Source organism: Terrapene carolina, unplaced genomic scaffold, assembly GCF_002925995.2.
Source record: "Terrapene carolina triunguis isolate 2854851 unplaced genomic scaffold, T_m_triunguis-2.0 Scaffold139, whole genome shotgun sequence".
Classification (NCBI taxonomy): domain Eukaryota; kingdom Metazoa; phylum Chordata; order Testudines; family Emydidae; genus Terrapene; species Terrapene triunguis.
Window position 1 is genome coordinate 1,937,414 of NW_020664490.1, and position 8,691 is coordinate 1,946,104.

An 8,691-nucleotide genomic window follows, 5' to 3' on the forward strand; every position below is an offset into this window, starting at 1 on the left:
TCAAAGAATTAGAATACAATACAATGAATAAAGTATAAAATAGTATACAGGTACTCACCGATCCAGTAGTAGTATTGCACTGCAGAGTGGTTGGTTTCTTGAAGCACTTAGGTGTATACAGGTAAAATTTTCCAAACAGTAGGTTATCTTATGACACTACATATCATTATGGGCAGCACATGGCGTATACCGAGATCACTAAAAATACACAACACTAAAACTATACTGAACATAATTTAATCTTTCTTTGATGATTCAGAAGGCACTTCAGGATCTTGCAGTGCCTCAGGGTCATCATTATCAACATCAATTATCATTGTAGATGTAGAAGGTGTAGGAGATTGGGCTGAATCTGTAATGACCCTATGACACACCCTGGAGGCTGCTTTTTTGAATAAATCCCTGATATCAGCTTGCTTACTTGTCTTCTTCCTCTTTTGCATAAAAGTAGAGTGCAGAATGTGCAATTGCATAACCTCCTGGGCAGTATACTTGTTCCAGTTACTAGACTGAAGATTATATTGGGAGATATCAGAAATGCCAGTTAATAGTGCTTTCCGGTTGATAAAGTGCCAGATAACACAGCTTTTACTGTAACAATGTCTGAACTGGTGACCTAAATGTGAAACAGAAATTAAAAGGTACAGTACCAAAAGTAAAATCCCTGAAAGCTGCGTGGAAACTTTTTAAAGACACGATAATAGAGGCTCAACTTAAATGTATACCCCAATTTAAAAAAACATAGTAAGAGAACCAAAAAAGAGCCACCATGGTTAAACAACAAAGTAAAAGAAGCAGTGAGAGGCAAAAAGGCATCCTTTAAAAAGTGGAAGAGGAAAATCCTAAATTTCCTAATGAGGAAAATAGAAAAGAGCATAAACTCTGGCAAATGAAGTGTAAAAATATAATTAGAAAGCCAAAATAGAATTTGAAGAACAGCTAGCCAAAGACTTCAAAAATAATAGCAATTTTTTTTAAATACATCAGAAGCAGAAAGCCTGCTAAACAACCAGTGGGGCCACTGGACGATCGAGATGCTAAAGGAGCACTCAAAGATGATAAGGCCATTGTGGAGAAATTAAACGAATTCTTTGCATCGGTCTTCACTGTTGAGGATGTGATGGAGATTCCCAAACCTGAGCCATTCTTTTTGGGTGACAGATCTGAGGAACTGTCCCAAATTGAGGTGTCATTAGAGGAGATTTTGGAACAAATTGATAAACTAAACAGTAATAAGTCTCCAGGACCTGCTGGTATTCACCCAAGAGTTCTGAAGGAACTCAAATGTGAAATTGCAAGATTACTAACTGTCATCTGTAACCTATCATTTAAATCATCTTCTGTACCAAATGACTGGAGGATAGCTAATGTGATGCCAATTTTTAAAAAGAGCACATAGATGTCAGGCACATAGATGAATATAATTTGTTGGGAAATAGTCAACACGGTTTTTGTAAAGGGAAATCATGCCTCACCAATCTACTAGAATTCTTTGAGGGGGTCAACAAGCATGCGGACAAAGGAGATCCAGTGGATGTAGTGTATTTAGATTTTCAGAAAGCCTTTGACAAGGTCCCTCACCAAAGGCTCTTAAGCAAAATAAGCAGTCATGGGATAAGAGGGAAGGTTCTCTCATGGATTGGCAACTGGTTAAAATATAGGAAACAAAGGGTAGGAATAAATGGTCAGTTTTCAGAATAGAGAGAGGTAAATAGTGGTGTCCCCCAGGGATCTGTACTGGTCCCAGTCCTATTTAACATATTCATAAACGATCTGGAAAAAGGGATAAACAGTGAGGTGGCAAAATTTGCAGATGATACAAAACTACTCAAGATAGTTAAGTCCCAGGCAGACTGCGAAGAGCTACAAAAGGATCTCACAAAACTGGGTGACTAGGCAACAAAATGGCAGATGAAATTTAATGTTGATAAATGCAAAGTAATGCACATTGGAAAACATAATCCTAACTATACATATACAATGATGGGGTCTAAATTAGCTGTTACCACTCAAGAAAGAGATCTTGGAGTCATTGTGGATAGTTCTCTGAAATCATCCACTCAATGTGCAGCGGCAGTCAAAAAAGTGAACAGAATGTTGGGAATCATCAAGAAAGGGATAGATAATAAAACAGAAAATATCATATTGCCTCTATATAAATCCATGGTACGCCCACACCTTGAATACTGCGTGCAGATGTGGTTGCCCCATCTCAAAAAAGATACATTGGAATTGGAAAAGGTTCAGAAAAGGGCAACAAAAATGATTCGGGTATAGAACAGCTTCCGTATGAGGAGAGATTAATAAGACTGGGACTTTTCAGTTTGGAAAAGAAGCGACTAAGGGGGGATATGATAGAGGTCTATAAAATCATGAGTGGTATAGAGAAAGTAAATAAGGAAGTGTTATTTACTCCTTCTCATAATACAAGAACAAGGGCCACCAAATGAAATTAATAGGTAGCAGGTTTAAAACAAACATAAGAAAGTATTTTTTCACGCAACGCACTGTCAACCTCTGGAACACCTTGCTGGTGCTATGAAGGCTAATACTGTAATGGGGTTCAAAAGGGAGCTAGATAGATTCATGGAAGATAGGTCCATCAATGGCTATTAGCCAGGATGGGCAGGAATGGTGTCCCTAGCCTCTGTTTGCCAGAAGCTGGGATTGGGTGACAGGGCACCCTTTGGGGCACCTGCCATTGGCCACTGTCAGAGGACAGGATACTGGGCTTGATGGACCTTTGGTCTGACCCAGTATGGCAGTTCTTATGTTCTTATGAAAGGCTCCCTACCTCAGTATCAGTCCCCACTACCCTCCCCCGAACCACTGGCACACACCCCAGGCCATGGACGTCTTTTTAATAATTTTTTTTCTTGGGAGCCATTTGTGGTTCATAATTGATTGCTCAGTTAGAGATTTTTTTAAATTGGATATAACATTTTAAATGGAATAATTAAACCGTTTCATGTCTAGCTATATGGTAACGAGTGAAGTTAATGTATCTGACTGGTGAAGTTAAACACATTTGTGTTGCATTTTTAAATGATTTCCAGAGTACACAGACAGACACCATGTTTAGTATTTGCCCAAATCTAAATAAATAAATATGGGTAGACTTAGAAGGCTTAGATTTTTATTGGTAAATGTTGTTTTCACCATACCCACATAAACTGACAAAAAATATTTCCATCGCTAATCAAAATTTACAGATAAGTAAAGTATGAAAAATGCTTCGTGAGAACTTATTTTGACATGTGATGTTGCCAATTTGTGTTTTAATGGTTATAAAGCTTTAACTTCTTGACTCTTAACATCTGCTGTCACTAAATAATTATTGCCTGACCCCCTATTAATTTCCCACTAAAATTTAAATCAACGATAATTTAAAAAATAAACATTGATATTATTCATGTAAATTATTTTTAAAAAATTAAATTCTGCCGAGTGTAAATATGGGTGATAGCAAATTACAATAGAATACCTTACGTACAATGCAACCTAAGTCTAGAAGAATGTAAGGGAGTAAAAGCTGATGTATTTTATACCTTCTTTTGGCATGTAAGTGAAGTTATTTTAGACGCAGACTCTCAGATTTAGACTCTCTTGGACATGCTCACACTCAGGGGCGGCTCCAGGCACCAGCGCAGCAAGCGGGACCAGCAGATCACCCGCAGAAACGCCGCCGAATCCGCGTGACCAGCGGACCACCCGCAGGCATGCCGCCGAAGGCCGCCTGACTGCCGTGCTTGATTTACACATCACCCCTAAATTGGGCCCTAAGGCTAACTGAGGCTAAGGGAGACCTGGCTGGTGTACCACAATGAAGGGACAGAAAGAAGGCCATGGAAAAGCCACAGGAAGTTATAAGAGGATATAAGTGAAAATAGGGATTGCCTTGTAAGTTACACTAACAATCTCCCTGAGACTGAGTAGGCCAAATTCAGAGGTGACCTATAAGGGGATGCAAAGTCTCATAATGGTAAGTGGGCCTGGGTACAAGAGTCTCTCAGGGTACATCTACACCACAAATTAAGGTGTGATTGCAACTTGGGTAGACATACCCACCCTAGCATTAATCTACCTAGCATGGGTAATGAGAGTGGGGGAGATATGGTGGCATGGACTTCAGTATGGACTAGCCACCCAAGTATGTACCCAGGGTGCCCAGCAAGCTTGTACAGAGGTGGCTAGCCCATGTCAAAGCCCTTAATTTGCAGTGTACTCATACCCTAAGTGGGTCTAGTTTGGCATAACATACATATTGAGAGGGCCAAAAGAATGTGTCAGTTACACTATCTTAGATTTACCCTCTGAATCTGGTCCAGTACTGGCGGCTAATTTGGCATCTGGATATTTTAAGCAGAGCTATAAAACAAATAAGGCTTTGAAATATCTTGTTCCCGCAAGCAGCACATGCCAGATGACATGATTATAATATTAAGACTGGAACAAGAATGGGTCAGGAGTCTATTTCCTGTTTTTGTTATGGTCTTTGTGAAACTTCACTAAAAATATGTCATTTTCCATTGAGAGACACAACGTAGGTGAGATAACGTATTTTATTGGACCAATTTCTGTTAGTGGAAGAGACAAGCCTTCAAGCTTCACAGAGCTCTTCTTTAGGGCTGGGAAGGGGTATTTTCCATTGTTGTTTTGACTTTTATCAGCAGTAAGAACTTTAATTGGCTGGGCATTTCTCTTCTTCATAACAAGCTAATGCCTCAGTAAAGACAGAGGAAGAGAGATCATTTGCCAGTGAAAACAGACTAAATTATAAAATGAAATTGTATTATCATTATTTTATCCTTTCCAACACACACAAAAATATTCTGTAACCTCATTTACTGCACAGTCAGTCCTGACCAGTTGTGGAGCCAAATGTCTGGGCCCACATTTTTAGACAAGATTGTGTACAATTCTGAGTGCAAGCATGCATGTTCATGATTTGTATGTTCAATCACAGTAACACACACACAAATCCCTGAATATGAAGGTCTGAAAATGTACATCTGTGACTATTAGTTGTCTGCAATTCTGTTTTATTTCACACTTGGCTACATAGTTACATAAAATAAACATCAAGAGTGATGCAAATGCATAGTCTTTTTTTTTAACTGGAATGTAGTGCTTTTTAATCATACTCTTCTACTGTATTTTCAGCTCTCTGCCAGTACCTTAAAGCTCTTGCTAATGATTTAGCATACAAAGTATTGCAAGTGTAAACTGCCCCTGTGGTGATGGTGAATTTTGATCAAAAAGAAAAATAGGAGTTATGGACTCAAGGAAAGAGAGACAGGAGATAATAAAATTCCTGACTCTTATACACCATATGGAAAATGTATCTCACTTTTAATGATGCAAGTGGAGGGTCATTTAGCATAGGTGCTGGAACTACATGTGCTGAGCATGCTGTCGCATCCCCTGGCTTGAAGTGGTTTCCAGCATATAGAGGGTTTACAGTTTAGTTCAATGGCTCTCAGCACCCCCACTATACAAATTGTTCCAGCACCCCTGTCATTTAGTGTCTAGAATGCCATCCCACATGTAGAGTTGAAATGGTGGGTGGGGTCAGGAGTGCTGAAGTACAGCAGCAGCACATCCCCAGAGCCCAGGTCAAGGATTGGGCTCCAATATCCTTTAAGAGAGAAGCCATCTATGGCTCTAAGTTCCCATTGTGTGGAAACCGGTCACCTATGTTCCTTTACCTTTCCCCCTCTACACAAATTGGCTCGAGAGGCCAGAAATCACCCCAGTTTGTGACATGTGCGGAGAGCCATCTGTAGAATTCATGGCCGTCCTCCATTGCCACTTGTAGCCCATGATGTAAGCATGATGGCCCCAGTTTAGGAAAGTACCTGAGCATATGTTTAAAGTTAAACACGTGCTCAAGATACTATGATAAGTGCAGTATAAAAATGTATATAGAATAGAATAGAAGGCCCATTGAGCATAGGTAAGGAGTCCATGGATTAAATTGAGGGAAACACAGAAAGAGTTAAGGCTGTTGATAGATCATTAACTCTCAATTTCCTGGATGTTAATTACATAGTTATGTTGTTTTCAATTAATTTATCTCTATTTACAACCTGACATGTTTTAACTAAGCTTTTTGTACAGGAATATTAATCACATACAGCATCAACACGATGCAAATTTAGGATCTGCTGATTCAAGCCTTAAGGCAAAGAAGCAGCTCCATTAACACTGAAATCTGCAATGTCTGGTCAAGATCATCATTGGCCAGGAGACTCTGAAGATAGCAACACACATAGGTAACCTAGTTTATTAGACTGTGTCATATACAGGCATATCGACTGGCCTGCTAATTATGGCCCCTAATGTTAGGATGTCAACTCATCTGTATTGGAAAGAGGACACCTGTATGTTCACCCACACTCCTCTCCTGCACTTGAGAGGTTATGAGGACATCTCCTCCACCATTTCCAAGACCACCAGTGACAAGGGAAGATGAAGAAAAAGTGAACTGATGGAGTAAGGCAGGGGTTCTCAACAGGGGTGTCCTAGCCTCCTTGGGTATCAATAGGTTGCAACCACCTTGCCCTTCCCACAAAGCTAAGTGTATATTGGTCTCAGTTGCATCAAAAGGGGGGGACCCAGAATGGAAAAGATAATTGGAGGGGTTCCCTGAATGGAAAAAGCTGAGACCCACTGAGGCAAATACAAAATTAAAGGGAAGGAGATAATGTCAGGCAGAGACTGGAATTATATATATATTAGGGGAAAACCTCAAAGACGACAAAGTTAAGGAGATTTCTTTTTTATAGAACATTTACTTTAAACAACATTTGGAACCTGTGGTTTCATGGTGGTTTGTGTGCTTCCAGCCAAAGAATAAAAAAGTTCTGAAAACATTCCCAGCTTGGCACTGGAAAGCTATAATATCTTTCCTCCTCTCTTGCTGCTGTAGTTGAACATCATTTTCCCTTTTGAAAGGGGGACAGCTGTGTGATGTGATAGTCCAACAAAGAAGCAATGTAAATTTTAAAGTACAATTTCATTTTATGACCTTTATACATGAAAAGAACTTACAATGAGGAGTTTGTGAGTGAGACTAACATGTTCATTACCTTCACTATCTCTCATTTTGCAATGCTAAGAATAGCTTATTAAACTGGAACTCTTTAATTATCTGCTCCTTTGTTGACTGATTGGTAAAGGTTTTTGTGTGGAGGGTAACAGGTCACACCTATAATTAATATCAAAATCCCATAACTTCCTGTTGAGTAAGCTATAGTATTTAACTGTAGCATTTGATATAATTGTGAAATTACTTATTTAGAGGGAGTGAGACAAGTTCAGAATCTTGCATCACTTTTGATGATGCCTTTTTCATGAAATGGAAAATCTGTTACCTGATTGTTCTCTTTCTGGGACTGACTCCTCTCCCAGTGAGATATTTTGGTCATACACACTTGTCCCATGAGCTTGGCCACGCTCCTTTCACTCCAGTTGGGTAACTTCCAAAGCTGTATAGAAACACTAAACTCTCTATGCCAAATTAAACAAACGTTTTGAACGGTGTACCTTATACAACAGTATTAATGATTTACATGGAGGACCTCAGAGAGGTTTTCATAGAAGCATCCAAGAATTTATCCAAAGTGGGTAAATCAATGGAAAGACCAGTGGAAAGATCAATCCCAGAAAATAAATGATCAGGTAACATTTTCCTCTTTGGGTTGTGACCTCTCTTTCAGTTTGAAATATTTGGGACACAGCAATCAAGAAATAAAAACAGTAGGCGGGAGAGGTAAGTGCGTTAGGGGAACATGCTTTCCTCCCTCCTTCAAATTAGTCTAATTATACTAGTTAGGGACCGCCACTTGGAAGACCTTCCTGCCAAAAGAGGAAATTGTATCCAGGGTCCCCATTATGGTGGCAATATGTGCTTATGTCCAGGAGAGAATCTGCATCACTCCAGCATTTAGACATCAGTTCCTTGGGTCCTTTGCTGATTTAGTTTATTCACTTATCTTTTTCTTTTTTTATTCATTCACTTCGGCTCATACGTGCCACCACCATTTAAGTGCAACATGGACAACCATGAACACCTCATCTTTTCCCCACAAATCCTTCTCTCACTCTGTCTCCATCACAAACCATATTTTCCTCCCCATCACAAAGACTTGAAACTTTGAATCATCTTTAACTGTATATTCAGACTCTCATCTCTACACCATTGTTCTGCTATAATCCATTCTTCCCTCTCCAGCCCTATACTGCCAAAGCCCCTGATCATTTCTCACTTAGGCATCACTGCAACCTCCTTTTCCCACCTTTTCCTTCTTCCAGAAAATTCAAAGTGCTGTTGTTAAAATCAACTTCATCCACTACCTGCCACTCCCCACTCTTAATCCCTTCACTGACCTTCTACACCAAGTTCATGCTCCTTGTCCTGAGCTTCCACAATCTGCATATTTCTGCCCCTGTATACATCTTTGTTCTCATTTCCTCCTATTCCCTTTTCATTCTGCCTAATCTTTTCCCAGATCTCCAGTGGGTGCCCCTTTGTTTCCCCTCTGCCACTCATTTTCATGCCTCATTCAATTCAAATTGATGAACTTTCAAAAAATAAAATGCTGACCACACAAGGGGCTCAGCCTACGTAGAGCTTCATACATAATGTTCCAGGCATGGACCCTGTGATCGGTGTCGGTCCACCTACCC